The following is a 6,835-nucleotide window of genomic DNA, read 5'->3' as shown; positions in this document are numbered from 1 at the left end:
TGCTCCTTACATGACTCATATTCCACGTTAACCAAACACAAAGACTGTACTGACAACAGATGGAGATGGTGGTAGTTGAGGAGCAGCAGTGACTTATCTCCTGTAATCATAATAGATACATTGTTTTGACAAAGCTCAAAGTTCAAGCCACCACATTTTTTTTGGCACCTGCTGGCAACAGAAAAACATGCATCTCCCTTCAGCCGGAGTAAATCAGTCTGTTATTATCCCATATAGTGTGACTCCTCATCTCTTGCAACCGTGATCAAACCTCATTTTCCAAAGCAGACGTGGCTCACCTAGCATGGCTCAGTGATCTTTGGGTGACCTGTAATTTTTGGAATCTTTGGGAGCAGTGTACACATGAGATCATAGCTGGCCCACAGTCGTTTGGCTTCTCCTTACCCCACCACTACTGTCTGGATTAGCCCCTTATCCAATTTCCACATCAAATCTATGCTAAGAGTTCACAGACCGTTTCATGGTCAAGCCCTATTTTGCTACTCCAGTTTTCTTACAGTAAACCGGTGTTACAGTTTTCTTACAAGGGCTCATAATAAATAGATTACTTAATTTGTGACCTTATTCCAAACCCTTTTAACAAAACATACCATAAGTATCATGGTACATTCATATATAAATATTGTATATATTTAGTACCATGCCATGGTGTTATAATCTGATACAACTACTGCACAACAGGACTGCCACTACCTTGAAAGGGTAATTTGAAATGTATACAATATGGCTCTCCTCAGTAAGAAATTATGTTTGGAATCTTTAATCTCACATTTATCAATAGTTCATTAAACAGTGAATGTCTAAGATCTCATTCAAACATACAACGCTTTGTTGTCTCAAATTTTAAATATTAATAAAACCTTTCTTGATGATAACATTACCTTGCTTCTTTGTTCTATCTTTTCATGGTTATAGTTTAAAATTTCACATGAACTTTTATTCATATTATTCCAATGTGTAAAACATTCCCTTCTGAACTGACACTCCTTTTCAGCCAAGAAACTCACATTCCGGAACAGGGTTTGAATTATACATCCATGGTGGCAAGCAAGGCTGCTTACATAAAAAAGTGGGTGTTAAGTCTTAAGATGTGTGGTCTGTACAGGGGCTTTTAGTTGAATATTCTGTCTCAACTTTTGTAGAACACTATATTTGCTGCACAAAATCCACATTTGTTTACTGAGGTGCTGTTTCCTGATTCCTTAAAGAGGTCAGCTAGTTCCATTCCCACATCTGATAAGCCCATTATGAACCCCTAAACACTGTCTCCGCGACCCTGTGTATTCTGTGTATTATCATTTTCCTCTGCTGTGGAGTTGCAAATGCCAGTGAAGCAGGACTTGCTGCTGAGGGTGTCAGCGAAACTTTAGGGAGTCCAGTCAAACTCTATTTAAGAGCACAATTTTACACAACCATAGTTGATCCAAAGTGCTTTACTATGAGAAATATTACAATTTGAAATAAATAAAAAATAAATAGTAACACTTACAATATTGTTCATTAGTTAACATTAGTTAAACATTTTAGTTAACGAACTAAGAATGAACAATACTTGTATAGCATTTATTAATCTTAGTTTATGTTAATTTCAGCATTTACTAATGCATTATTAAAATCCAAAGTTGTGCTTGTTAACATTAGTTAATGCACTGTGAATTTACATGAACTAACAATGAATGACTGCATTTTTATTAACTAACATTAACAAAGATTAATAAATACTTTAATAAATGTGTTGTTCGTTGTTTGTTCATGTTAGTTAATAGATTAACTAACATTAACTAATGGAACCTTATTGTAAAGTGTTACCAAATAAATAAATAAAAAATTAGAAATATATAATTATGAATTTATATAAATTAATATAATTGTAGAATATATATGATAGTGAAAACGAGGGACAGATAAAATAAATTGATTGTATGATCTTGACGTACTAGAGGCTGTGTATGATGTATGGCTGAAAGAGATCACAAAAATTGACTGGGGCCATTCTTTGCAAATCTTGTACACAAAAAGATGACTCTTAAAGTAAATTCTAAATTTTATCGGAAGCCAATACAATGAGGTAAGGACAGAAGAAATATACTTCCTTTTCTTTGTTCCTGTTAACATCCTGGCTGCTGCGTTTTAAACCATCTGTAACTGAGAAAGTGTGGACTGAAGTAGGCCAACATACAGTACAGTACAGTTACAGTAATCCAATCATAAAGAAATAATTGCATTAATCATGATTTCAAGGTCCTTACTAGGAAGGAAGTTTTTCACTTTTGCCACAGATCTAAGTTGTAAGAAGCTACTTGATGCTTGTCAAATTGGAGCAGAGAATAACAATAAACTGCAAGATTTTTTGCATAACTGTGTAGGTTGTTACCAAAGGAGCCAAACTGTATTTTAACGGAGCCGTTAGTAGCATCAGGACATAGCAGAAAAACTTCAGCTGTATTTTCATTCAGTTTTAGAAAATTATTTTCCATCCAGGTCTTGACTTCATCTTGGCATGAAAAGAGATGATCTAATGAAAAACTCCTGGTTTAATTGGAAGATAGAGTTGGAGATTATCAGCATAGCAATGATAAGTAATGTTTCTGAGGTTTTTTTCTACAAGGGAAGCTTGTAGAGGGAAAACAAAAGAGGCCCCAGAATGGATCCCTGCGGAACACCACAGAAGACAGGCACAGATGGTGAGGAAAATGACCCGATATTAACAGTGACAGTCCAAGATTGCCAGATTGAAACACGTCTAGAATGTTGACAGCATCCAGGTATAAACTGAATTGCGAAAATGCTACTTTCTCCAAAACCACTGGAGTGACACACAATAGCTTCCAGGGCTATAAAAAAGGGAAAGAAATAACACAAGTTGTAGAAAGTTTCAGAGGGAGAAACTGAATGCGAAGTTACAAATCAAAAGGTGCATTTCGTATGCGCAAGCTGTTTCAACACATGGTCCAGGTTTGTCACCAGGGCCCAGGTCCCCTTGACTGCTGAACGTAAAAAAAAAAAAAAAAACTCTTAGAATGGAAAGATATCATATGAAACACTAGATCTGGTGGTTTAAAAGGTTAAAGTTATTTAGGGTGATTTAACTGGTCTTAAAAAGTGATTGTAAAGTCTTTAGTGATCATTTGGGATAGTCGTAAGCAAAGCAGTAAAACAAGCAATAAAATGAAGCCAGCTAAGCCTTGATAAAGTGCCTTTCTGACCAGTTCACAGTCACACTCAGCCAGACTAAACGTGAACAAAGGCATGCACGTGTGCAGAATTGCGTATCAGTTACAGTTCACCAATCTGGAAAGAGCAGCCAGGAGTGTGTAAATTACCCTGGAAGCTGAGCATATGGGGGGCACAGGTGGGGTAGTACATTGTCCCTTTAAGCCATGGCAAACGCAAACCATTCCTCACAGGATGACTTCTGAGCTGCCTGAAGCTACCTCTCCTGCACTTTACTCTATTTTCCTTCAGTCATTGATGCTCACTAGACCTAGCTACTACACTTCTCACAGCACGGAGAGAAAAACACAAACCCGTCCAAATGCTTAAAGCATTTAGGGTACAATTTTCATGAAAGCATTTGACAAATATGAAAAAAAATAAGTTGAGTTCAACATACATTACTTTTTGAGGTCATATCATCACTATTTTGAAACCTAATATTTTGAAATGAGAGAGAGAACATCAGATTTTACACAAACTGCAGAAGAGAGGGAAGAAGCTGGCTGTTTCTTTATTAAAACCCCACTGACAATTCATCCTTGCCCAATCATAGCTAAAAACATTCCTTAAGCTGAACATACTTTCCAGTGACATAAACTAAACCACAGCGAGTTTAGTTACATCATATTTTCCATGTCATAACAAATTTAATTTTTTAATCACCCACTAAAAAAGCTGCAGAAAGTACTACCTCAGTAATTCCAAAGATAAATAAACATGTTGCCTCCATCTTACTCTCTGACTTGTCACTAGTACTCTTCCCGATCTGAGCCCCTCATTGTGGTGGTGAGAGATTCAGGGTGTTCGGGAGGATGTTGTGAAATCTCTCTTGCTTTGAAGTGACATTTTGTTTGGGTTGACCAGCGGTGTGAAGACAGAGGCCCTGTGTCATAGTTGCATAGTTTATATTAAAAATACCAGATCAAGAAAGGCTTGCCATCTGCACACCCTTTCCAGAATGTGGACTAAAAAAAATAAAACAAGGTGGATCACATGAAACCTGAAGACAATATCCAAAAAAAGGAGGACCTTTTTGGTGTGAGACGGCAGTGTAATACAAATACAAAACTGAATTATATGTCAAGAAGCCAAACCAGAATGAATTAATGTTCACATGCAAACATAAACAGTGTGAGATTAAGGGTCTGAAAGAGTATCAATGGTAAAAAGGTATGAAGTCATTTTACATTACCAATTTAATTCCTACATACTCAGCTCAACATGCTAAACTCACAAGTATTTAATTCCTTCATGAGCAAAGTACACACAAGAGTTGGGCAGTAAGAAGAAAAATTAGAAGGATGGCACAGGGACTGAAGTGGCCAGGCTGACACTGCTCTCTTATCAAACTCTAAATAGTACACTGGCAATGCATCAAATGACAGATTAAGTAACTTGAGTGTTCATGGCACACATAAAAATGACCTACAATACAAGCTGTCAGAGCCAAAATGTCATGGTGCTGCATTTATCTTCCTGCTTTCAGTGTTATTAACAATAGGTGGCAGATTGTTTGCACTGAGTAATGAATGATTCTTTTGTCTCAGCAGGCTAAGAGAGCAAGTGTATAGAGGAACAATGCTATATCATTAATGATAAAGTGAGACACACAAGATTTGAACAGTATAAACACACATTTGCACAGACTTTCTGTTGACATTATTTTTAAATAATGCTTTAAATGCCTTTAGTTTACATCGCAGCTTAAGAAAACTATACTTGACAGGTAATAATTTATTGCACTTGACAGGTGCAATAAAAGACACTGTACATAAAATTTTTGAGAATTTATCCAATAACTACTCCTACACCTGCAGACCTGCCAAAAAAAGGTATTAAATAATGACTAAAATATTAATAAAACAGAAGCTGATATTATCTTACACTACCTAGTCATTACCTAGCTAGAGTAGTTAAAAGGGCTACTTACGAGTACTCAAGTTGATGATGCAAATACCTCAGTCCAGAAACCAAATAATACAGACTGAAAAGAGACATGTGAAAACAGTTCCTCTGCACTCTTTTTTGATATTATTGAAAACATTCAAGAGATTGAGAAGAAAATAAGAAGAAACATTGTACCAGAAAATTATTTGACAATAGTAAACAGCTGTTCAGTGCTATCAACTTTTTCTACCTGCAACCCTGATACGCAAAGAGAGCTTTTACCTCTTTTTACTACTGTAGGTTACTGAATGTCAGATTGTTGTAAATGATCTGTTCTTCAAAAGGCTGTAATGACATTGCAAAGAAGGTTTGCTTGAGTTCTCATGTTGGCAGTGTGTGCACCACTTTCCATATTGGACAAAGCTGGTTACTGCATGACTGATGTGGATATTACATCATCTAATTATGGCACTTGTTGGATTGATAACAGTGTAAAATGACTCCTAAAGCCATAACTTAGCTGATGGTAATGAAGCTGCAACTGCAAAAATAGTATAATTGAAATAAACACTTACAAAAAAAAATATGAAAAAAACTCAAGGCTGACTTGTAAACTGCAGGTATTCAACACATTGCACTACTAAACTGGATAGTCAATATTTTAATTTCCTTCTGCTCATTTAAAGTAATTCCTGCACTGGCGTTAATGAGGTGTGAAGAAAAAAACCTTCACACCTCAAAGCCACATTTACATCCATTAGCTGATTACATCCAAGTCTAGCTGCTCTCGAAGAACTCAAGGGTTACATCTATTTATAGGCAATCATTTTTTGATTGCTTTTAAATTGCAGGCTGCTTGAGTTGTGTCCATCTTACTTTACTCGCAGCAGCTGTTGAATGTGCACTGATGAGGTCACTCAGATGACACTAGTGTTGTCACGGTACCAAAATTTCAGTATTCGGTACCAATACCAGTGAAAATCCACAGTTCTCGGTACCAATTTCGTTACCAAAGCAAAACACAAAAACATGCTAATTAAAAAATTCGACTATACTTTAATTTAATCCAAACTGTGTACATATTTAATTTTGAAGGGCTTTTAAAACCTTCTAGAGTTATTCAGCCAAGAATAACAACTAACTAAGATAGCTAAGCCCAGAACTGCTTTTCTGACTGATATGACACAAACAATGTTAACCATTTGTACATTCTCTAACACGCATATTTTAGATTCACAATTCATTTAAAAGTCTCTGGTGTGTAAAAATAGTAAATATCATCATGTCCTCCTGTTTTTTTAACCCTAATAAAAGTTATAGGAGCATTAAATTGTTATTTTATTTTTAGTATATTAGCGTTAGCCGCGCTTATGCTAACAATTAACTACTCTAATAACAGCGATGTTCATTTCAATCCGACATTCAAATTAAAATATTGAATAATATTCATAACAGAAGCGGTGTTTCCCATAGACTTGCACTGTATTTGTGGCGGCATATATATGCAAATTCATTCTCTGCCAGCAGGAGGCGCTTGTAGAGCGGGAGAGATACAGGTTTCCCTGGTAACGCTGTAATCAAATAAGAGCTGCGCTCACAAACGCTGCTCACTGGGCTCAGGCATTACAGGCAAGATGAAATGAAAATGACTTAATTTTCTGAAGACAGTCAGTTTCCTTCAGAAATACAGTGATATAAAAACACCCGCACC

At 36.2% G+C, this 6,835-nt stretch overlaps 1 protein-coding gene across 1 annotated transcript in view; it reads right to left on the bottom strand.

Moving 5' to 3' along the window:
• Positions 1-6,835, bottom strand: part of LOC107697519 (disheveled-associated activator of morphogenesis 2-like) — a 42,104-nt gene that overhangs the window by 21,209 nt on the left and 14,060 nt on the right. The window lies entirely within an intron of this gene.

The sequence above is a fragment of the Sinocyclocheilus anshuiensis genome, unplaced genomic scaffold, assembly GCF_001515605.1.
Source record: "Sinocyclocheilus anshuiensis isolate Anshui unplaced genomic scaffold, SAMN03320099.WGS_v1.1 scaffold1534, whole genome shotgun sequence".
Classification (NCBI taxonomy): domain Eukaryota; kingdom Metazoa; phylum Chordata; class Actinopteri; order Cypriniformes; family Cyprinidae; genus Sinocyclocheilus; species Sinocyclocheilus anshuiensis.
This window is presented reverse-complemented; position numbering and strand designations above follow the sequence as displayed.